Consider the following 25,058-nt stretch of genomic DNA (forward strand, 5'->3'; position numbering starts at 1 on the left):
TCTGAAAAATTAGGTACACGTGTCGCAGACGCGACTCGGTAAATTTATCGTTAATAGTAATCCCATTGTGTACCAAAAGTAAGTTATCAACAATAGCTTTAGAGGAAACAAAAATACATATCCGTCCTCAAGAACACCCTGGGGGCGAACTATATGTTTTTGATTCCTTCGGTCCTGCTCTACCAGTTAAAGGAGAGATACGGTATTAAATCATCACCACGTACAAGTTAACGTTGCATTTTCTCCGTAACCTATTCTGCGGTTTGTATCTCCAGAACCCATTAAGATAATTTTAGCTCCGGCAATCTGGAGCCAGACTTCACAAAGCTATTAAAAAAAACTATGCGCTATAGAAATCGCATTTATACACAGTTTGTGTTGTTTTCATGCGATTGCAGATTATTGGCAGAGAGCACCCTTCTGAATTCAGACACATCTCTACTTTATCTGAGCTTACCGTGCTTAAGTAGAGGTAAATTTGTTGCGTGTGCTCAAAGTGCATGTCACACCTTGATGACAGAGACAACTCAACTTAATATTGTGTTGAATCACAAGTAGTAGCATAAGCAGTTTTGTACACTTATATTGTTTAATGTGTATAAAATGAAGTGAAATCGTCTAAAATCTCGCTGAAACACCCCCATTTGTATTAAACTGTGGTTACTCGTGAATATTTAAACTAAATAATCACTCAAAGCGAACGTTAAACGAGCAGAATAAGTGACAAGTTTAGCTTTCGTGTTTCGGCGTTAAATAATTATGAGAAGTGCTATTTACAAACCACTCTCAAACGTAAATATTTTGCCTTCTAAATAAGTTTGTTTAAAAAGAAACACGTACACGCGCGGGTAAATACGATACAATACCTACAAGCTCAATACATGCGCCAGCGAATTTGAACACACAGATCATTATCCAAATACAACTACGTAAAGGCTTCGGTCTGTAACAGGTTGAATTTATCGAGATAATATCTTGCTCAGATGCCTTCGACTTCGCGTTTTATTTGATTGTATTTGCAAGGAAAACAGACAACAGAAAGCTGTAAATTGTTATTTTTAGCCTCCCAAACCCAATAATTTTTGAACAAAGTGACAAATGATATTGGCAGAAAATTGTACACAATCTGAGATATTTACTTACCTCGAGCGATTTTGATTTGCAAATAAACTGGCGTTGTGCACGTACCTGCAACAAAAAAAGGAGTGTAAGTACATGACTAGTAATATCAATCTAAAATCCATTCGAAACCCGCCACTTCATAACATTCGATCTAGGGGTCTGAAAATAAATTTGTACGTTACGCCATTAACCCAAACGTAATTTCGCGCAACTTGCTGTCGCCGAATGGCACCGATCAATTATATGTCATAGATTGAAGTGTGATAGCCATCAACGTGCTGACAGGCGTAAATGCCGTTAATGTAAACACTAATTTGAAATAGTTCAAATAGGAATTGGTTCGCCTCTCCAATCAATCCAAAGTAAATAACAGAGGTTAATGGAACTGAATTGTACAGTTTACAATAGGGGATGATATAATTTTAGTCAGAGTCGTATAATAAAAATAAACATTTGTCGGAGAACGTCGTCGCCCTAGAGCTATACATACCTGAGTTTCTATATTATTAAAAACGTCGCGCACGTTTTCCAGTTTCCAAGGAAAGGCACGCGATATTAATTTTCGTTGGAAACGTTACGAAAGTTATTCGTAATAGTAATATGAAAGAATTGCATAATAAAATTAACTACTCTCAGCCTTCCCTTCAACAAAGGTTTCCGTCTGCTTCTGAAATGTAATACGAAGATTAAAGGGCGAGTATTTCAGGCTTCGCGTTCTTTGCTTTGTAAACAAATGCCGCGACGAGTTATTCAGATGCGCTCGCCATTCCACTTACTTTGGTCAGTTATCCTCGGGGCACTACACGATTTTAGGGAAAAACTAGGATGTAATGCGATATTGCTCTGGGCAATTTTCGTCAACAAACATAACGAAACATTATATTCTCGGTGAGGCTATTTGTCCTAGATTTATTCGAGGCGATAAGAACTTTGCGGTTACTGACTTTTGGTCCGTGAATTTGTACTGTGGGAAGAAATTAAATCCCAAATATTTTATAGTAATTTTTGCTACCTAATTGAGATTTTGTGAGGTAATTCAAATTTTTGGAATGATGTGCAGTAAACTTGACTAATTTGAGAAATTAAGTAGATAATTAGATAACAAATTTTCAACTAGTACCTGGTGTAATTCTGGGTACGAAATAGAAACAAGTTAAAAAGTAATCGTAAACGATTTACATAAAGCGCATTTCCACTTGCATTCATTTCCCATTTGTAAGATGCAACTTCTGTTAAAATCGTAAAAATCCGGCCCAAATATGAAAGATAGCGTTGCACATGGGCAATCCATTGTTGACGTGCTACTTCAATTTCAGTTTATGAGAAGAATTTCATTTCAATGCTTTTCTAAATAAGAAAGTTGGAACTGCGCATGCGCAAACCTAAATTTTAAAACTAATTTACTATAACTAACTAATAAACTAAGATTTTCCTTTGTTCCAAGCGCCTAAGTATCAAATTTCACTTAAATAGTTCCATAGATAAAAAAGTTGGCACGGCGCATGCGCAAAATAAAATTTTGAAACTGGCGCTAGATTTTCCTTTATTCCAAGTGCCTATGTATCACATTTCATTTAAATTCTTCCATAAATAAAAAAGTTGGCACTGCGCATGCGCAAAACCAAATTTTGAAATTGGCGTTTGATTTTCCTTTATCCCAAGTGCCTATGGATAAATTTCGTTTAAATTCTTCCATAAATAAAAAAGTTGGCACTGCGCATGCGCAAAACCAAATTTTGAAATTGGCGTTTGATTTTCCTTTATCCCAAGTGCCTATGTATCAAATTTCGTTTAAATTCTCCATAAATAAAAAAGTTGGCACTGCGCATGCGCAAAACCAAATTTTGAAATTGGCGTTTGATTTTCCTTTATTCGAAGTGCTTATGTATCAAATTTCGTTTAAATTCTTCCATAAATAAAAAAAGTTGGCACTGCGCATGCGCAAAACCAAATTTTGAAATTGGCGTTTGATTTTCCTTTATTCCAAGTGCCTATGTATCAAATTTCATTCAAATACTTTTATAAGTAAAAAGTTTGCAATTCGGTTTATAAATGGTCGAGATGCGAAATGGGCACTGTGAATTCGATTCAACTTTTGGCATTGCGTATTATATGGCTAAATCTATGCCCATATTGAATTTCATGCAATTCAGTTCATAACTAACGGAGATGTAAACGCGATCGAACATTTCTAAACAAAGTTATCGTTCACACGGACAGATAGATGGACAGACAGACAAAGGAACAGACGGAGAGACCAATCGGCAGGCGACAGATAGCAATGCAAAATTATAAACGATCTCTAGGATCGTTAATAAACGGCAAAAGTGTAAAATTATGGAACATGTAAAAACGGTTTTTTGTTTTTTTTTACAATAACTTTTTTTGTAAGCGGTACAGAAAAAATTCCTTCCTTGGTACAAGACTCGACACCATAACGAACCAAATAGCGAAAAAAAGTAGAACAATAGCTCTTTAAGATAAAAAACTAGTAGCGTCGCAAAGTTAGCGGACGGACGGACGGACGGACGGACGGACAAAGTGGCCACAATAGCGCATTTTTTTTTGTGGAAATGCGCTAAAAATGTAAGATGAATACTTATCTAGGTCGTAATTTGGGCTCGATCAAACACAAAATTTGCCATTTACAGATGACACAAATTTATTCGACATAAATTAATCAAATTAACTGAATGAAAAATAGGCGCGCAGAGGAACAAATACCACGCAACAAACGATCGATAGAACAACAATTAAAAGACATCTTAATTAGATGAGACTGGGCTCGTTGTAATTACAGATGTAATATTGTCTCTTTGATCGTTGGAACAAACCACTCAGACTAAACTTCTTTGCAAAATTAACTTGTTTAATTCGACTTAAACGTTCACTTTATAATTGAATAAAACAGACTGTCTTATCAAATATGGCTGCGTTTCAAGGTCCACAAATCCAAAGAAAAGAGTCTGAATTGACGTCTTCTTCTCCTATTTAACACAAGTTCTCTTTCTGTTCAACTTCTTTATCAAAATTAATGCATCGTTGGGTAATAAACTGCACCTGTGTTTTCTTATCTTAAAACTAATTAGCTTACACCGCGATAACAAAACCTCTTATCTACGACCGGAAATAAACTTTTATAAATCCTGCGCAATTCTTTCCAGATGCTTAAATTTAGTCTTTTAACCCGTAATAAAATTGAACAAATAAATAAAATACAAGTAGATTATTTAAACAATAAATAATTCCGATACAATACCTTAACCTAGAATTCAACTAATATGATCGAGATTGTTCTTAATCTCAAATTCTAACCAATATTTAACGTTAACAATAAGTGAAAACAGGGTGACCATTTGACCAATCGTTATTATAGGTGACGATGCTAACTGGTAACGATCGTATGGGATCCTAAGCAGGGGGGAATCGGAAGTATTAGTGAGTTTGCCGTAATAGCCCTGTAATGTAAGTGATTACCACGTGTAGGTGGTGAGTGAATTGTTGCGGGTCATCGTGCTGGCCATGGTACTGCTCTTGAACTATTGTTATGTAAAACCCCCCGCAGATATCCGGGTGTATTCCTAGACTCCGAGAATGCATACTGAGCATGCTCATTTGAGGCGGTCAAAGGAGACCCAATACGAAAAATACAAGGCCTCGTTGCTGACAGAAATAATTCGGGGGAGAGCTTGACCTGCAGGCAGAGCTGGGTCGCGCGTTCTAAAAAACCGCTCGAGCTGTTTTGCAAAGCGAAACCGCTTGCGAGATCCGAGCACTCCTAAAAGTGCTCGAGCGGTGTATCGCGAACGCTCGGGGAAAAGTGCCCGTGAGCGGAAAAAACGCTCGCGAGCGCCTTACAGTAGATGCTTAATCATTCAACCCTTGAGGACGGTTAAAAGCACTCGCGACCGAGCTTGCGAGCGAAAAAAACCGCTCATGAGCGGAAAAACCACTCGCGGGTAGAAAAAAGCGCTCGAGTATCGAGCACCAAGCGGCCGCTCCGAAAAGTGCTCGCAAGCCTTTTTCCGCTTGGAGCGCCTTTTCAAGCGGAACCCTCGCGAGTAGAACCCAGCTCTGCTTGCAGGTTTGTTCGCAGGTAGAACAATGAGAGACCTAGTCAAAAGGCCGAGGCGGTATGTGTATCCTAAACAATACAGGTACGTGTGTCGTAACCTTTTCTCAAATAGGCATGAGCGCCACCTTAACCCTTCGCCATATCTTCTCCAACGACGCATTCAACCCCAATCACCGAACGGAGTGTGTGCGGATAAGTAAGTAGTCGCGGTGTTTGTTTACATGACCCTCGAGCGCGAAAAACGACCAATTAGAGTGAATGCTACTATGCCACCCCTTATGAATGTACGCACATATTTCAAAGGGACGTTTCTAATTATTACCTATTACCAATAACATCCCTCCTTTACACAATGTTGATACATAATTGGGTTGGATACAATCCTCCTTCGGTGACAATAAATTAGGAAGGGTAGGTGACGGATGGTGCACATTGGGATCTCTTCGACGCTACCACGAAACTTCTTTCAATTGCATTTTTTCGTAACAACGACCGGAACTCACGTTGTGTTACTTTACGTTCCAAACAGAAATAAAACTTTAATTTTCAGACTACACATCTATTACAATGGTAGTCAAAAACCCGAATGAGTACCAAAATCTCCCCCCAAAACTAATTCCCACTGTTTCTTTTTGATATCACGTGTAACAACTAAGACCGTCATGTTTTTTCATTGCGACAATTGAAATCGTTATATCCACGAAAGTACCTCAGAAAGGGGTTGTTCGTTCCCACGGTTTAAAAATCTTATTATAAAAATTCCACCACACGTAACATCCACATTGCTCTTCTCTTGGAAGTTCCAGAATGTCTAACTTTACAACGAAATTTCGAAAAATGTAAACGCAAATTTAGAGCTAGTTACAGTGTGGCACATATAAAACATCAAAACAGTTATTCCCAAACCAAGAAACCAAATAGAAAAGCTTAGACGTATTGATACAATAAAAAATTAAAATTCATGAAATTTAACTTAAAAGATCTACGAACCAGTATTCGAACTAGTGTAATGAGAACTTTTAGGTTTGAAGTTCCCGCAGAAATAAGCGGAATTTTTTTTCTAGATGAATATTGGTTTTGGGTAGCAGATCGAAAAACAAACTGGTTGACTATCATAATCTCGTGGGTATGTTTGGGCATTATTTCTCAATGCCACTAATCGTCAGTCGTTTCAATAGTATATATAGTATTACATTAGTGAGCTCATAATAATAATAATAATAATATTTATTTGAGTCATTATATCATAACAAAATCTGTGATTGGTAGTACAAAAGATATTAACCAATAGAAAATTTACTCAATAATTAGAGGGGATCATTCAGAGTTGAAAAAATTAACAGATTGAATTTCTCAGCAACCGAGGAGCGATCACAAGATTTGGAGCTATATTTTCGTGTCCGGTTAAATAAAATGAGGCGGTACGAATTACACAAAATTGGCAGGTGACTGGTGGAGCGATATGAGGAAACTGGTTCCATTAAATGAATGGGTTGAAAATAATTAACGGGAAAACAGGCAGTGCAAGGTATGGAACGGGTACTGGAACATGTTCAGTTTAATCGGTTTTTACGAAATTCGGGAAAGGTTGTCAGGTAAAAGGTCCTGATTTGTTTATACTTCGCTCTTTTATAGAAAGGCGAGATAGCGAAGATTATATAATATAGGAAGGGAGATGATCTGGAGAGTACCGTACATATAGGTACATACATGGACAAATAAATAAAATTATATACAGGGTGGTGACTTGCGTAACGCATCATAGAGATTTCAATGTAAAATTCATAACATGCGATTATTCGCGCCCCAAATTATTTTAGAGCAAAAATGTATTAAGGTTTTTTGTAGAAAAACATTTTTTACGTCAATTTTCAACGTCAGTGTTCAATTTTTTGCATAATAAATACGGAAAATTGGAAAAATAAAACCTCCATCTTTTTCAATAATCAGTGATGCCATGTAATTTTATAATACAAAAACTACGCCAATATCCGTCATGCCATGGAATGTCTGCTATAAAACAAATCAAATTCTATCAAAAAGTATTATATTTAGAACATCGAATTAAACATAAAGAAAGACCAAATAACTAAAAACGCCTGGCGCGCTGCCTTAAACGTGGTTATTCGTTGGATCAATTTACCCCACCGAAAATGTGGATAATTGAATTCAACAAATATTCTGTCGATAGTTGCGGGTACAGTGACTCAATTTAGAACAGTGACGCCAACAGGGTAACTCGTTTTCGATTGGTGGTCAAACAGGCACAATGAGTTTAGATAGAAAACTTGTTAGAAAAGCAGCTTATACCAAATTTACCCGGAAAGGTTATGGATAACGCAATTGTGATCATAAATACGCATGGATTGGACATGAATGATTGCTGAAGCACCACGAATATTGCTTTTTTGTACTCCGTTGACTATGTCAACGTGTTTTGATGTCTTCCAGCAGAAGCAAGAAATACGATTCTATGAATTTAAGTGAAATAGAAAAATTATGTCATGAATTTAATGTTACTAGTCTGAGAGAGATAAAGATACCACCACTCGTCTGGCTTCACTAACAATACGCTTGTTTCCCTTCCAGTTACGAGTATATTGTTCGATGCTCTACGGTCATAATTTGACATGACAAGGTATACCTATTGATCCTACAAACAAACAATTTTTTTAGCTCCAATATGACGCATTATGATAAGTTGTCCCTTCTGTCCTAATACAATTACTGTAAAAGGTCGTAATTTGTTTATACGTCGCTGAAAAAAGTGCCGTACATACAGATGGGTACATACATGTACAAATAAATAAAATTACATATACAGGGTGTTATTCTTACAAGACGTGGTTTTCTAAGCAAAAAACTACTTCACACAATCGTAGCTCCTTCTTTTTCTAAATGCAAATAGAATTTCAAGGTTCAAAAAGTAGGTCCATGCGAAACAAACTCGTCTAATACAGACAAAGAGCACGATAAATAAGTCATCCACGTATTTATATGACTAACAAGAGGGCCACACAAGTACCGAAACACTTGAAAACCAAGTGCATTAAACCTTTGAAGGATAGCATAGGAAATGAAAAAAGATGATATGTCATTTACACCAACAATGATAGTGGTAGATAACATTCTAGAGATTCTAGGTCTAGGTAAAGGTTACAATTGAAAACTATCACCTAAATTGCCGATAAAGAGGATGAGATTTATTTCTGACGCTGGTCAACGTGTAGGTTAGTTGTTACAAAGTTCACTTCCTGACGCAGGATTCATTTTTGGACCGTTGTGACAGTGCAATTACTGGGGGACATGATTTGGTGCTTCCTATACGATCCAGGAAGAACACGTCAGAGCCATTATTTTGTAACTGTTGACATATTTTCCATGTATATAGGCTGTTTCACGCAAACCGTTACCTAAAAGTATTCAGATTCCCATCTCTCGGATCTGTAGGTCTAATCCACATGTCTTCAAAAATGTTCAAATACATATATAAGCATCATGGGTAGAATGAGCCGGCGCTCCGTCAAGTTGAAACCAGTAGCTTTTCCCAGGTAAACGCATTTAACTCAGTCACGCACCCGGATATAGTCAGAGCAATGGAGGAAAAAGGGGCACCGCCGTACCTAATTAAGATTATAAAGAGCTACCTTACAAACAGGATTATTGAGGTGCAGAAACCGGAAGGAGGCCTGCTTAAGTTCAGCCCGAAAGCAGGAGTACCACAGAGGGGAGTACTAGGGCCCACACTGTGGAACTTAGCGTACGATGAAGTGCTGAGGCTGCGCGTTCCGCAAGGAGTGTCCATACTTGGTTTTGCGGACGACATTACAGTAATGGTAGCAGATAGGGATATGCAGACAGCCGTACAGAAATTACAGGCAGCGGTAACTCTAATTAAAAGGTGGATGGACAAAAAAAAGTTGCGGATGGTACCGGAAAAGACTAAGGTAGCGCTACTGTGTGGAAGGAGGAGGCTGGGCGAGGTCTCGCTGAATATACTAGGCCAAGTGATTCAAGCGGAGAAGGCTATTAAAGTATTGGGGGTCGTAATAGACAAGAACGGCTCTTTCATAGAGCACATTAGGTATGTGACCGACAAAGCCATGAATACTTATACGGCCCTCAATAGAATAATGCCCAACAAAGGAGGAGCTAGGGCTTCCAAGAGGCGTGTACTGTGTAGTGCAGTGGAGTCGGTGTTGTTTTACGCGTGTGAAGTGTGGGCGAGTGCGCTGGCGTGGGGGAATGCTAGGAACCTTATCAATAGGATATTAAGACAGTTGGCGATCCGAGTGTCGTGCGCGTACCGGACAGTTGCAACCGAGGACATTTGTGTAGTGGCCGGAATACCACCGGCAGAAATTGCGGTGAAGGCGAGGGCCAACAAATGGGGAAAGGAGAGGACATGCATGGAGTGGCAACTGCAATGGGATAAAAGGACATCCTGGACGAAAACCCTCATCCCGGACGTTAGACAATGGATAGGTCGCGGGCACGGCGAAGTTAATTACACCCTCACGCAATTTTTAACCGGCCACGGGGAAAATGGGAGATACCTACACAAGATCGGGAAGAGAGGAAATGAAGACTGCGTAGACTGTGGATTGGTGGACGACAAGGCGCATGCGATTTACGAATGCCCGAGGTGGTATGGTGAAAGGGCAGAGATCAATAGGGCCATAGGCACAACTTTAACACCGCAGAACACGATTAACATTATGTGCACGGACGAGGAAAAGTGGCGTTTAGTTAATAGCCTCTGCCAGAAAATAGTGGGTACCAGAGAGAAAGAAGGCCTGGTAAACGGGTAAAGACGCGAATATGCATATGGCCAGAAGAATGCCCCTCGGCGATGCCTGGCCGGACGTTATGTAGAGGAATTAGGGAGAAGGGGTTTAGTGGGTGCAAGCCCCACACTGCCTCCACTATAGACCCAAGTGGGGGCGTGCGTATAGGCATTCCCTAATTCCCATTAATAATATAAAAAAAAAAAAAAAAGGTAATCTTTTCAAGGATGGTACAATGACATCTACTAACGCGTTTATTTCAAGGCCTCCTAAAAAGCAGGTTTCATTTGAAAAAATCAACTTTTTAAGGTTAGAAGTTATTAAACTTGACCATTAATTTTAAAGCACCCTGTAGAAGGGCGACCAAAATTTAAATCATTGGCATGTAGCATCACGTCAGTATTGTTGATTTTGGAAGACTTTTTGAAATTCAGGTCAACCGAGCCATAGGGCACTAAACAAAAGCAGTCGAACGTCAAAAATTTTGAAAAATGAATAACTTGAAAACCTTTGATGCTAGGTATAGGGAAATGTGGTATCAAACGACGTAGATTTTTATGTAGATTTCAAAAATGCAATAAAATATAGGGAGTTCTATTTAAAATACGAATGTAATATTTTGGTAATATTTTCTTTCTCCTAGATCAAGAAAAGCTATGTTGGTATACACATTTTCAGATTTAAATTATTAATGGGAGTCTAAATACTTTTAGGTAACGGTTTACGTGAACCAGCCTGTATATATATACGGACTCTCTACATGTACTGTATATAATATAGTGAAAATAAAAATATACTCTACTTCTTAGAGACAGGAAAGTTTGTGCTATTAGAAATCAGAAATATTTGATTGTGCACATTTAAATATTTCACCCCTTAAAACGAGGGACAAACTTCTAGATTTTGAATTGCATAATATAAGGGAAGTAAACCATCATTTGTAAACTTTTTATCTTGTAACAGTGTGACTGTCTATGGGTAAAACTTAGGAGATCATCACAGTGTTGCCAAAATTTAATGAACATTGTTGACAACACCGGAAACTTTTGCTGAATCAAGTAAAGTCAGCGAAAGACATGGAAAAAGGTGATTTCACTGCACGCAAGTCAAATCAAAAATGCACGTTTTGTTGGAACCTGGTAATTCAATAAAGAACCTCCCATTCAAGGGTTATGCACCAGAACAAAGACTCGAAGAAAATAGGAAAACTTTCTAAAGTAAATACGCCGTAATTTTCTACGAGCGAACGTACTCGAATAGAATAAAGATACAAGGAAAACGTTACAGTAAAAGGAAGACGTTTATATCCGTCCTCCCTAATTGAGTGATAATCAGAGCTAGAGCGGTGGCTCGAGTAAATTGCAACGACATCTCAAAAACAAATTGGGTCAGGCTCTCCGCAATCGCTGGTAGTATATGCCAATTTAATCTTCAATAGGTACTAGATACGTTAGATTTTATAAAGTGAAATCGATTTTACTTCGCAAGTTTTCGAAATGCACTTAGATTAACTTGACGGCGAGGAGTTCAAGTTTCTTTACTGGGTCGAACATAAAAGCGTCGAAATAGGTGCATCGAGTGAGTTATACACCACCTACTACAAAGTTGTTAAATAAAAGAATTTCCTGCGAACCTAAAGTAGTTCTGTAAGGTGATAGCTTTCAACTTTATTTACTAAGTTCTTTCATATTTTATAAGTACGTTCTTTCTAAATTAATCCATTGAATGTAGGGGAGACTCATTCATGCCATCAGGCTTCAAATTCCTTTTCGAGCTTGCCGTTAAAGACGACCGTACCGTTTGAAATCGGCACATTTTTATGAATTTTTAACACGATTGAACATTTTGGGTTGAAATGGCCGAAGCATAAAAGGATTGTAGGGTGTCTGACAAAAAGAAGCGCATCGATTACTATAAATAATTCTCTTTCAGAGCTTTGCGTTGGTTCCGTTTTAAGTGCGTGTGATTTTAAATTTGTCTCAATGCACTTGATGCGTCTAGCCTGGCGCTTCCACAACACCTTCCTGCTTCCTGAAACGCTCGTCTTTCCAATTTATCCATCACTCCTGAAGTCCTCCCCTATCAAGATTTCGGTCTGCTTTGAGATAAGACCCAAAGCTATTTAAGTCCTTTAGGTTCATCAAGTATACCCCTACTAAATCACAGGTACTCAACCTTCAATTTCAGACTCCGCCATACAAAATCTTTTTGACCCATTTCTTCTCACTGACCTTACGGCCGGGACACAACCCTAGTGTCCTCATTCCAGTTTCCAACACTAGTCTGTATTTTGGGCCTTAATACACAATGTAAATGTCACTACCGTAGTTGTTGGAATGGAGGTTTAATTAATAGTTATGGAACTCTAAATGAACTCATCAATAGGTATTTAACGCAATTGGTGTCGGTAGAAGATAATTCAGGCAAAGAAAAAAAAAGGAGGAAGTGGCGAATTTTTAATACATCCTTTTGAAAAAATTGTTGACGCTTCGTCTTTTCAAAACGTTGACATATGTGTTATATGTGGAGGAGATCTGCAAAATACAATTTTTCTTTTTTTACTCACCAAAAATTGTGATAAATTGAAACTATACATAACTGATGTAAATTTATTGACTTAAACCAGGATTTAAACAAGTTAAAAAGTTAAACAGGTCCATATTGTTTTCATTTTTCTTTAATTTATGTTGATGCAAAAGACGAATGGAATATTGAAGATGAGCATTGATTGTTATTGTGGTTTGTTTCATAAGTGAGGTTAGAAATTTGCTCGGAAATTTGTTAAATCTGTCAAAAAATGTTATGTTCAAAAGTTCTAAGAAGTGTTGTCATTGGATAATAAGCTCTTACTACCTAAAGCTAACTCTACCACCTTTCAGAAAACATTTATGTACCTCGGTCCCAAATTACATAACTTCATATTAGACCATCCCAACAACTTAACATCTAAGCAAAGGCAAAAAGAGATCAAATTGTGGCTGTTAAAAGATAAAGAAAATATACACAAAGCTCTATCAATAATTCGATAGCACTTAATGTAGTTCCTAACTCACCATTCATTGCGGCTATGTGATTTAATTAGAACTTTGTGTGTAGGTAAACTAGAAATTATTGCTTTATTTTGAATTAACTAACTTGTTTTTATTTTTAATTAAGAAGGGGCGCTTATAATTAGAATAAGTGTACCTTCTCCAAAACCTGTAATTTACTTAACATAACTTTGTACATTAATGGGAGAAAATAAAGATTATGATTATGATTATGGATCTAAAAATGTTTATAAGGTGTAATTTGTGTGGTATATAAAGGGAATAAAGTAAAAAATGTTTAAGTGAATGAAGAGGTATAAGAAAACTATTTTTTTATTTTTTTTAGTTATGTTAAGATTTTCACTGTCGGTTTTGAAATTTATTGAATTACAATTTTTTTATATAATTAGTCTTTTTCTTAAGTTGTTCAGTTTTTAAATTTTAGAGTTTTCAAAATCGAAGGTATGTATGTTGGATACGGAGTGTTCACTTAGGGCTGTGTTAGGTAAGTTTGGAAACTGTTTTTTTTTAAATTGATTGTTTATGTTGGGAGATTCTTTTGTTTAGGTGTTGTTTGGTTTGGCCAATGTAAGTTGAATTACAGTCTAAACAGTTAATTGAATAAATTAGATTTGACATTTGAGATTGTGGAGTTTTATCTTATCTTAATTTACTCCAGAATTTTTTACCTATAGTGTTATTATAGAATTCTGTATTGATATTGAATTTTTTGAGTTCTTTTCCGATTTTTGTTGATAATTCAGGGATATATGGTAATTTAATATATTTGTTAGATTCAATGTTGGTTATTATAGTGAAATCATTGTTAAAAATTTTGCCCAAGCCATTAGGTTGGAGGTTTATAATTTGGTTAGGTTTTTGTGTTGATTGTTTTTTGTTGGTTATATGTTTAACCCTTGGTTTAGTTTTGAATTTATGTAATTGATTAGGATAATTATTTTTGATGAGGATTTCAGTAATTTTGTGAAGTTTGGATTTATGAAACTTGGAACTGGAGAGTACTTTCCATATCAAAAATGACAAGTTCAGCAATTGATTAGGAAATTGGAGAGCCCATAGGGACTTTTGAGAATAGATTGTCATTAAAGGAAACGTATGTTGATTCTAATATGAAGGTTAAGGTAGTGATGAAATCATTTTTATTAATGGAAGTAAATTTTTTACTTTTTTTCCAATTTTTTATTAATTGAACTGTAGGCGAGTTCAATAGAAATCTTTGTATAAAGGAGACAATATCGAGAGAAAAAAGGGTCTGTCCTTCATGATCTGTTGCGGTGGCAATAAAATTTTTGAAATTCCATGAATCTATTGTTATTGTATTTTGTTAAGATTTTGGAAAGAAATTTAGAGAGGTTATATGTGAGGTTAGTGTATGAGGCCACTATAATAATTGGTCTTAGTGAGAAGCTTTATTTGAATAATTTGGAAATCCGTAAATTTTGGGGGTTTACTATTGTGTGTAGAAAGTTGTTTACGAGTATATTCTTTTTTTTGAAATGTGTCCTAGATCTAACCAGTTAATGTTGGATTTTTTGTAAGTCTTTTGTAAGTGTCATATTGTCATTGATGAGTTCGTTCATTTTATTTTGGTATTCTTATTTGTTTAGTATGACAGTTTTTTGTGTCTTGTCTGCTTTAGTGATAATTAAATCTGGATGATTTTTTAAAAATACAATATTCTTGTACATCAAATCCATAAAATGTTTTGGTTTTTAAAATGTTTTTATCATCAATGAAATCGTTGCCGAAGTTGGAGGGTTTTTATTTTTTAAGGATTTTTCTGTCTGAAAATTTGTGAAAATATTTACAATGGAAGATCTTAATTGTGTTAGAATGTTTTGAGGTATATTATCAATACCACTTCCAATTTCGCTATGATATCATAGATAGGGATTTTACCAGAGGTCCGGTGATAGTTAAATTTTGGGCCTAGACTGCAGGGAACATGGGAAATTTCTGCCGGTATGTTTATATTGGCTAAATTTATAATGAAACATCACATATTTTTAGGTTATGTATTTGTTTGGTTTTGTTTTGGTAGTTGTAATTTTTGTAATTTTCTTTCGTGAAGTGTTTTTGAAATAATGTCTCTTAGAGTTATATTTTGAAATTTTTTTATGGTGATGGTTAGCTATTAATTATGTTGGTGGTTTTTTATTTTAAATAGTTCAAATTGCAGTAAACTTCATTAATTAAAAGTGATAGGGTGTTTTTTACAAATTGAGCTTGTAAATTTTTGAATTTAGTGGATGTTGAACTACTTACTATTTAAAAACAAATTTTACATTAGCTTCTATAAAAGATAATATGTTGATGACATTATTATTTGTGCCGACAATAACAAAATAACTGAAATCTATGAAATTTTTAACAATTACCACCCAAAACTAAAGTTCACCCTAGAAAAAGAAAACAACAACTCATTAAATTTCATAGATCTAACTATAATGAAAAATATCAATAACAAAAATTTTTTAACAAACTGGTTTAGAAAAACTGTAAAAACTGACAAATATTTAAATTATAACTCCATATAATAGCTAACAAATACAAAACCAGTGTTATAAAGAACAGTCTAGTTAACCGAGCTATTTTACTCTCCAGCTCCAAGTTTCATAAATCCAGCCTCAACAAAATTACTGAAATCCTCATCAAAAATAATTACATAAATTCAAAAATAAAGCGAAGAGTTAAACATACAACCAAGAAAAAACAATCAGTAAAACAAGAAAAAAGAACTCTCTTTGACTTCTTCATTCGACTTAGTAAATTGTATTTTGCAGATCTACTTCACATCTAAACAACATTTTAATACATTTGTCAACGTTTTGAAAAAGTCGGTCTCAATTTAGAAAAAAATATAGTAAATAAATGTGCAAACCGGGTGATCCAAAATGACTGTGGACAGTTTGAATTTCCCGCAAAACTAAACATTTATAAAGTTGGTAACAAACCAAATGTCATTTATTTAGAAGTAGTGGTGGATCAATTTAATGGATCACTAAACAATAATCACAATTAATTAATTAAGGAAATGCACGCTAATGCATTCTAATTAAACGATCACCGTAGAGATCTTTGCAGTTACCCACGTGCGATACTTCCAACTATTAAACTATTTTTATAAATGAATCCATGCTTCGTCATCAAAACTATACGAAAGCATTCCTATATCTTCGTGAAAAATTTTGTGTCCCATATGCGATAAGTCTGTTATAATAACAGATACAGATGTTGTCACTATATTGATTTACCCACCAGCTTGTTTAGATAATTAATTTCTTGGGGCCAAGTTCTCTCACATCTTCGACAACTTCCACTTAACAAACACAAAATTACAATCGGAAATGGTTTTCACTTTTACAGTGGAAAGTAAGGGTGCGATTTGTGTTTCAGATGCGTAACTATTTTCGTTTGAATTTTATCGTTTTTGCAAATTATTCAATTTAGATAAGGTAGTAGACGTAAGACACATCTGGTCGTGATTTATAAAAGGTTTTATCCGGTCGTTTGCGATAAGAAGTTGTATACGAAGATGTGCGCATTTCTCGGCGTGAGTTGAGACGCGGGGCGTGTTCTGTCGAAACTGGCGTTATTCAACTCTAGTCTTGATTGGCGGTTTATGTGAAAATTCAAAAAGAAGGAAATTGTATAGTAGAAGTGATGGATTCTTTAAATACGGAAAGGTAACGAAAGACCAGGCTTTTTGGTGATCCGAAATTTTTAAAGCGCTGTGTCCGTTAACGGAAAAAGTAGTAATTCGAGTGTGATTAATAAAAAGGAATCCCCGAAGCTCTCAGCGCGTGTTTGCGTCAGTTCCAAGAGCGCCTTAATATCGCAAGATTATTGAAAAACTGTAAGTAATTAAGATTACTTTGGTTAATTTGTTATCGAACGCCTGCGCGCATGGTATCTATCTGTAAAATTAGACTCTGAATGCCTTTTTCTCTTCCCGATTCCTTCCAGTGTTTGGAGTGCGCATTACCATTTAGAAGCACTACTTTAAAGGAATTATGTACCGTTGTACCATACGGCTCTTAGATAAAGTTTCATATTATAGAGCGATTTTCTTGAAATGTCATGCATCAGAAAAAGAAAATAAGATGAACATGTTAAAAGGCGAATGCGACCATGCCTAGAATCTGACAGGATGTCTTTTGCACAGTGTATCATAATAGTCATTTTTATACGTTGGTTATTTGCTATTACTTGCATTATGGACTAGGTATATAAAGAGAAGCTTAAATTTCAATGGTTAATATTTTAAAACGCTGTCGTTTCTGGGCGCCCTATTCTTTTCACCTTTCTCTTTCACCTTCACACACCGGAGACTGTTATGGGGTAAGGCTAGACACGTAATATTAAACATTTAAAATGTTCTTACGTAGGAGTTTTAATAAAAACCCACCTTACGTGCATTTGCGCTAACCATAAATAACGAACGCTCCAAATCTCTGCGCCACTAAATCTGGTATACATATCGGATATTGGAAACCTTTTCCTTACAAGCCTTTAACGTACATTCGCGTAAAGCAAGATTTTCATTCCGTCATATATTAGGATTACTAAACTCCTGCAAATCCCATGGGATACATCCGCTTTGGCGTATTCACTCTTTAGTATCATTTATACTATTCAGGCCAATTCATGCACGTACATTGTACGCATACGCGCAACGATTTCGTTTTTTTTTCGGTTAACTTAATAAAGGATTTCGAATATTCGGGGCACGTTAAACATAATGTAATTCGGATATAATAAGACACCGTTACCAGCCGTGCCGCAGCTGTTTAGGGTTTATGTAAGCTTAGTTAATCTATTTTGCCCATTTTGTGAAGCATTCCTACATAAAATTTGAATTCTGTTTGCATTAAAATGTTCCTCGAGCATGTTTTTTTTTCAATGTAGCAAAACTACCAGTCTCTAAGCTGCTTATCTGAAAAAAGAGTAAACGGGGTTTCTGTCGCGTATTCGAAATATATACGAACATGGTTAATATAAAGGCCCTTTAAATCCATACTGAAAGGCAAGGTCGAGTTCATCAGTTTTTAGTTCACGTAAACAATTATTTTCTTACTTTAAACATGTGCGCTTTGACTTTTAGCACCAAAAGTCTGCAGGTGAATGCAATCTTGAGTTACGGGCAGAGCCACCGTTATTTTCATACCAATTACACAAACAACCAGACGATATCAGGGAAACCTTCTTCGGGACAAAAACCCTGCCATGGTCCACAAAAGATTTTAAATTGTGTAACAATAAAAATCAGGTCACGAATTCCAGGATCGTTATATTTTTTCCAAAACCCTCAACGCGCATCGTTCCAGCTGGTTGAACGTGCCTATGTGCCTCACGTTGGGCGCCAAGTGAAAATGCCATGCGCAATGACAGCCGGTCACTAAACCACCCACAAAACACCTGTCCAGCTAGCTCAGTTAATTACAGGCACTAACAAAACATCTACCAGAAATAATTATAGGTTCTCTAGGGCATATCCAGCCTCCGCCACGACGAAAATCTCGATATTATAGTAAATGTTAAATAATATGAGAAATTAATCAGCCTTAACCCCCTCCAAAGTTCCAAAGAATTAATTAACAAATTTTTAATTGACACTTCAGGAAATTCAGGAAAATGTAACATCAAAACTCTTATCTAGGTCGTAATTTGGGCTCAATTAAACACAAAAGCAAGCATTTCCAGAGAAGAAAAATTATTCGACTAAAGCAATCAAAGAAACTGAAAGAAAAACAAACGCCCAGGACCAAAAAAATGCCACGCAACAAGCCATCGATTGAACAAATTAATTACAGGAAATATCTAATTATGTGAAAGTGTTAATAATTCAAAATCTCCGGTCGTAACGGCGATTTTCAACAAAGATACGCACTAACACAAAACACCGGGTAATTCATTTCACGACATCAATTGTGGCACCTTGATCTCGATTTACACGAAACTGGTTTGTTGTAATTACTGATGGCTCTTTGATGTTGAAGAAAACTCCCTTTAATGGGAAGGCCTTATAGAAAGACTTCCCATGAGCATAAACGTTCGAAAGAACAAAACACTCCACCTATCCTTCTTCGACTTAAAGATTCACTTTAAACGACGTCTTATCCCAAAACTTTCTTCTGCAAAACTTTACAATCAAACAGGACTGACTGTCTTTTTTAAATACGCTCAAATAAGGCAGCGTTTCAACGACCACCAAACGAAAAAACCTTAACCAAAGAGCAACGATTAACATTTGCGATAACACGTGCTTATCTTGAAACCATTAACGGAACTTCCTATCGCAAGGCCCGGAGCAAAACAAAATAAGCTTTAACAAATACTACGCAAATAATTCCTAACTGAATAAATCTAGTCAAACAAGTATTATTTAAACAAAACCAAACATCAAATAATTGAATAATTCTGATACAATATCAACATTGCCTTGATTTCAACCAATATGATCGATTTTGTGCTTAATCCTAAATTCCAACCAAAATATATCGTTAACAATAAATGAAATTCACATACAGGGTGACCCCCCCCATATGGCGTAGTTCACACATTAATATTATTGTGGTTTTTTAGTCTAGTTTTATTGTTTCCTAATCTCTTAATGCCAAAGCCTACTATTAATGATAAAAATGGATGCACAAATTTATGTTTCTATTCAATTTATACAAACATCGTTCTTTTTGGATGTAGAGATTTAATTCAAAACTGCCCTTTTTAGATTAGGATTCATTGAAGAAGGGTATTTCCATTCAAAAATTGCATTCTGAAAACTGAGAGTAGTGGCACCCTGTACAATTATTTTTAATATAACGTTTTTAACATATTTGGCAAGGTTATTAAGTATGAAGGGGAGACAAGATAAAAAATGAACATCATTCAGAAATTCGTATTTTATTGTAATGTTGCAAACGCCATCCTGTTAAACTATAAAACTGACATTGAGAAAGTCGTTTATATAAAATCGAAAACACATATTAATGACCTGATTAATGATAATTTCACCCCTATTTAATAAACGCTAACAAAAGAAGAGAACAACACCGTTTTCATAGGTAAAGCTTATTGGACGGGAGTTAAACGTGAAAACTTTCAGCCGCTTTTCCATAAACACATCTGTCAAATTTCATTAGGCGTGAATAGGCATTTATAGGGGCATTTAGGGTACTAGACGAGAACAAAATTACGCAAGGGTAACACTCTTGAATTTTGGTATACCTCCACTTGGGGCAAACAACCTTAGCAATGATTGAATAACAATGGATCTTTAACCGCTTCATAATAAAAACGAAACTATTTCTGTCCCTCATCTCGTAGATTGACGTTGAAAAAAGCTCGAATCCAAACCAGCCCTGAAGCTCGAAAAGTGTCACTGTACGTAAAATTTTCGCCATCGCTCAATTCAATTTTAATTAGCCACTTACCCAGATCGTCAAACAAAAAAGAATTAGGACATTCATTATGCTCGAAACGTACGTTTCGGCTAACGGCATTTACATGAATTTCGAAGGGACGTCAATTTATTTCCCGTAATGTAATCCAGAATTGATTAACGGAAATGTTTAATCCGGTTACATTGATAATGCTGAAAATCCTTCATTAGTCGAAAATCGTTTTTTTTTTAAACGGAACGCTATGTGCAGTTTTATTGAAATTAGATTAGTCCCAAATTGGCAATTGAATGAAAGGTATGCTATGGGTGAAAGTTTTCATCAAGCGATGATCGCATTTTTTTGTAGTTGAAAAATGAGGGTAAGTTTCTAAATGGAACTCTCGGAAACATATTTATATCTATTCGCGTTGAGCAAACCACCATTTATAACCGTTTACCTCAATGACATAGGCGCTGACTTTCGTAGGTCAACAGTGGGATAATTTGAATTATGAACACTTGACCCAATTTGTTTAATTGTCAGTTGAAGAAATGTGCAAATTGGTTTCGGGTGTTTTCTGGAAGGCAAGCTGTTTCAATGAAGCTTTATTAATGGGAGTAATCAGCGACTCACTTAGCCGAAGTAACTAGGCTATTGTGTAGACAAAGGCCCGTCGTTTGTGGTTCCTGAACGATCATATTTAATTTTAAAAAAAGTTCCCTTAAACGCAAGAACCGGCCGATAGCTGTCACTGTACACGCTTTCAGTTGAGATTTGAAACACAAAATTGGAGGAACGCTATTTAGTTACTGGTGATGCCAAAGTACAGTCAGAGTGTAGCAATGTACAAAATATAAGATCGGCCGGGATTTACCTGACTGGTCCATTAAAAGGAAACTTTCGAGCGATTAAAACAACCTATATTAGGAGCCGGATGAATCTTCCGGTTATCACAAGCAAATTGGGTACTGTGAAGAGATTTAATTTCAAAGGATGGTGACATCTAACGGAGGAATTTTACAACACAAATACATTTCCTACGTTACCAATTTCCATTATAACACAATTATTACCATCAAATTTCATTATATTGACGAGAAAAAAAAACTAGATAGAACATATTACCTACTTACAACCCTTATGAATTCCAGTAAAGTAAACCTAATTCGTGCCACATTCCTTTCATTATTCTGATTTAAAATAAAATTACGACGGTGATTAAAAAATGGGGTGAATAAAAACCAATTTTAACTGAAAAAGGTCAAAAATTTCGTTGGAATATTTTACGTAAATACAGCACTTCATTTTATACAAATAGAAACTTGCAATACCTCCTAGAGAATGTGCCTTTGAGACGATGGTTTTTCATACAGTCAAACTCGGCACGGCCCTTTGTATAGATTTGATATGGCTGCATTTAATGGGGTCAAGGTTTTCTTTGAAATTGTAAAGCGGAAATTATACGTTCCTTATTTAATATCTGCATCAGACGATATTAAATATTTCTACTATTATTGCCCCTATTATAAAATTGTTCTCAACACTTTTAATTTTTGAAGACTATGTGTGATTCAGTCAGTCATTACTAGGAATCTTATTAGGCATGCATATACTGTTAAATTATTGCATGTCAGAAGACTTAAGGTTGACCGGAGATATTTAACACGTTAGCAGCTTTTTTTCACCGTTTTTAACTGTAAACTTTTCTTTAAAAATTCTTCTGGTAATGCCCGAAAAACAAGTCTGGCTCCGGATGAAATTCTTTTTGTGATGTTCTCCTAACACTTAACGTATCGGTGGTCCAAACCCGATTGCCCACAAAAATCACCACCTGATTAATTTCTACCTATCATTTCTGATTAATTCACGCCCCGTAATGGTGCATTATTAATGAAATCCGCCATTTTAGCTCTAGAACCATAATTCACAATTCCATGCTATTTCAAATTTGCAACGTGACTTTCTTCAGGATTCTACGGTGAAAACACGCCATAAAGTTTTAAATCTGCAGTTTTGGATAGATAGAGCTAATGGAGATGAAGTTAATGTACGCATAACTCCGTACAGACTGGCGCCAAAGATTTCTGGCGCTAATTTACGGGTCAAAACGTATCTCGAACTCAACGGCACATAAAAAATAATCGCCACTTTTACTAAGTAGCCTCGAACTTCGAAAAACTTCGACTAACAATTTTCGCTCGCAAGTGGGTGCGCACTCTTTGCTTTTTTTTTCGAGCGAAAAGGAGAAAGCTGATGAGTTATATTTGAGGCAACAGAGAATAATGGTAACTTGGAGTGTATGTGTTTGATTCGCATATATAGGTAAATATGTCATTGACTTTCCTTTGTAATTACTGTAGTTAGCATCGGATAATTGTATGTCGATTTATTAGTGTGTTTGCTTTTATAGGTGTGAATTTGCAAGGTCTTATAAAACATTGCGCAAGGTTTGTAAAAATAAAAGTTAACAGTTGAGGTAATTTCATACGTTTATAGGAATTTTTAACCTGCTTTGGCGTCCGGGTTAGATATGTCATTTGTTAGGGGAAGATTGGAGATTAGTAGAGGGAGTTAATTCAATTTAGGGCATGTTCTAGTTTTGATACGTCGGGATTTGTAGTGAAACCTTCCACAGGAGTGGGTAGCTTTCATTTAAGATTAATATACAGGGTGTTTAGATAATTTGGGGTGCAGATTTTGTGTACGTAGTTAGAGTGCTATGAAACCTCTATTTCATATTTTATATTTTAGCAATTCGCAGGAAGGTGACTTCAACATTCAAATACCACTTTTAAAATTCAATTACAATTTTAGTTTATGATCCCACATAGGGTCAAATAGATACCGTTGTTATTGCCTTTGTCATCTTCAACTCCACGTCCCAACGGCCAACTTTTCTTGCCACAATAAAAGGTCCAACTAATTTGGGTGCTAATTTATCGTTGTAACGGTCAAGAATACTCGACCGTAACTTGTTTTTACACTAAACTTGTTGTCTTATGATGTAATCTGCTATCGAAATTGACAGTTAAATTTACATTCTTCAAAAGACTGACGGGAAATGGCTCGTATTCTGATCCAAACACTTTGTCTATCCAGCGCTGCCCAAGTGTATGGGGCATTGGAACACCAAAGGGCATGCGACAGAAACGAAACAGGCCACGCCGTGTATGGTCAAGCTTAATTTGTCTCTTGAACTATATTTAGCGTTGTGCTTATGATGGTTGAAATGTAAGGGAGAGGATATGCATCTTTCTTCGTTACTGCATTTAGCTTTCTCAAGTCCACGCAACAGTGGTAGAATCCATCTTTTTTCCACACAAGTAATACTGAGCTTGAGGTTGAAGGTTCAATCACTTATTTCTCCAGAATCTTGTCTCATTCTGAAACATCCCACGAAAGCAATTCGTCCGAGGCAAAATTCCACGAATTATTATTAAGATTAGGTATAATTGCTATTTTTCCCAAAAATCGGCCCCTACGATGAGAGAATGTGGGACGGGCTGGCACATCAGCCACGACTACTTTAAATGTAAACAAAATATATTTGCAAATCATCACATTTGCGCTGAAGTGTAATGTCCTTTCAATAAGTATTTATGGAAAAGGCGTATACTTACACGAAAAACGTGATGGAAAGTTCTAATCAATCTAAGAGTACAGGTCCCTAAAAACACAAATAAACCCATGCAAATATCTCCAGTTTCAAGTCAATATTGTCCAATTGAGTCTTATCGCAGATCGTCATGAGGGATAAGATAATTGTGATTCTCTGGATACAACATCCGCACCTGAATAAATACGGACGGAACGTACAACGTTAATGGTAAGCGTGGCAAAAAATTATGAGTACGGAATGAGCTAACAATTAAAAAGCACTTGAAAAAGTACTATCATATCAGCTTAATACCTTGATAATGAATTTAAAACCTTATATAGCTTGTTGGCTCAGCGAGATGCACAATTTAGTAACACGAAAGCAAATATTGCCACTGTCTGGTTTACTTAGGGATTAAAATGAAGTATTTAATTGCTTGCCCCCCGTTGACTATTTTAGAATAGCGAATCAAACCGGTTAACATGGTTACCGTGTATAAAAATGCGCGCCTGTGATTTGCACAATTTTCCACGCGTATGTAGGAAACGTAGCAGAACTGACTTGGATGGAGATATGGGTGATGAAAAAACATTGTGAGACACTTGCTTGCGTACAACAACAACGCCCCTGTTTGTCCAATATTTTGTATCGGCAAAGTAAAAAAACAAGATAAATGCCACTTGGGGCTCCTTGTTTTGCACGCCTACTAAAGCCGGTATTAGTACCTAATGGAATTTGACAATACCATATCACCCATACCAGCTACAATCCATACCCAGGAGTCTTGGACACAGTAACACTAAAATGGTAGAGATATAAGATAGGACCATTGCTTAGACAGTGTGAAACATTAGGTACTCGTGGTTCGAACACGTGCGACTGATCTCCTTGGTAAAACTGGATCAAGTGAGCAACTTGCAGACAGGGTCACAAGGTTTAAAGGTGAAGGTGTGACCTAGGAGGTCAAAAGCATGGACTTTCTCTATGGCAAACTAGGGTAAAGTCAATGCCAGCAGTTGTTCATCTTCCCAGCACGGTTTTGCT

General features: G+C 36.2%; 1 protein-coding gene across 1 annotated transcript in view; it reads right to left on the bottom strand.

Moving 5' to 3' along the window:
- The window catches only part of LOC116178230 (kielin/chordin-like protein), a 178,262-nt gene that overhangs the window by 146,815 nt on the left and 6,389 nt on the right, over nt 1-25,058 (bottom strand). The gene's annotated exons all lie outside the window — the stretch shown is intronic.

The sequence above is a fragment of the Photinus pyralis genome, unplaced genomic scaffold, assembly GCF_008802855.1.
Source record: "Photinus pyralis isolate 1611_PpyrPB1 unplaced genomic scaffold, Ppyr1.3 Ppyr1.4_LG8, whole genome shotgun sequence".
Classification (NCBI taxonomy): domain Eukaryota; kingdom Metazoa; phylum Arthropoda; class Insecta; order Coleoptera; family Lampyridae; genus Photinus; species Photinus pyralis.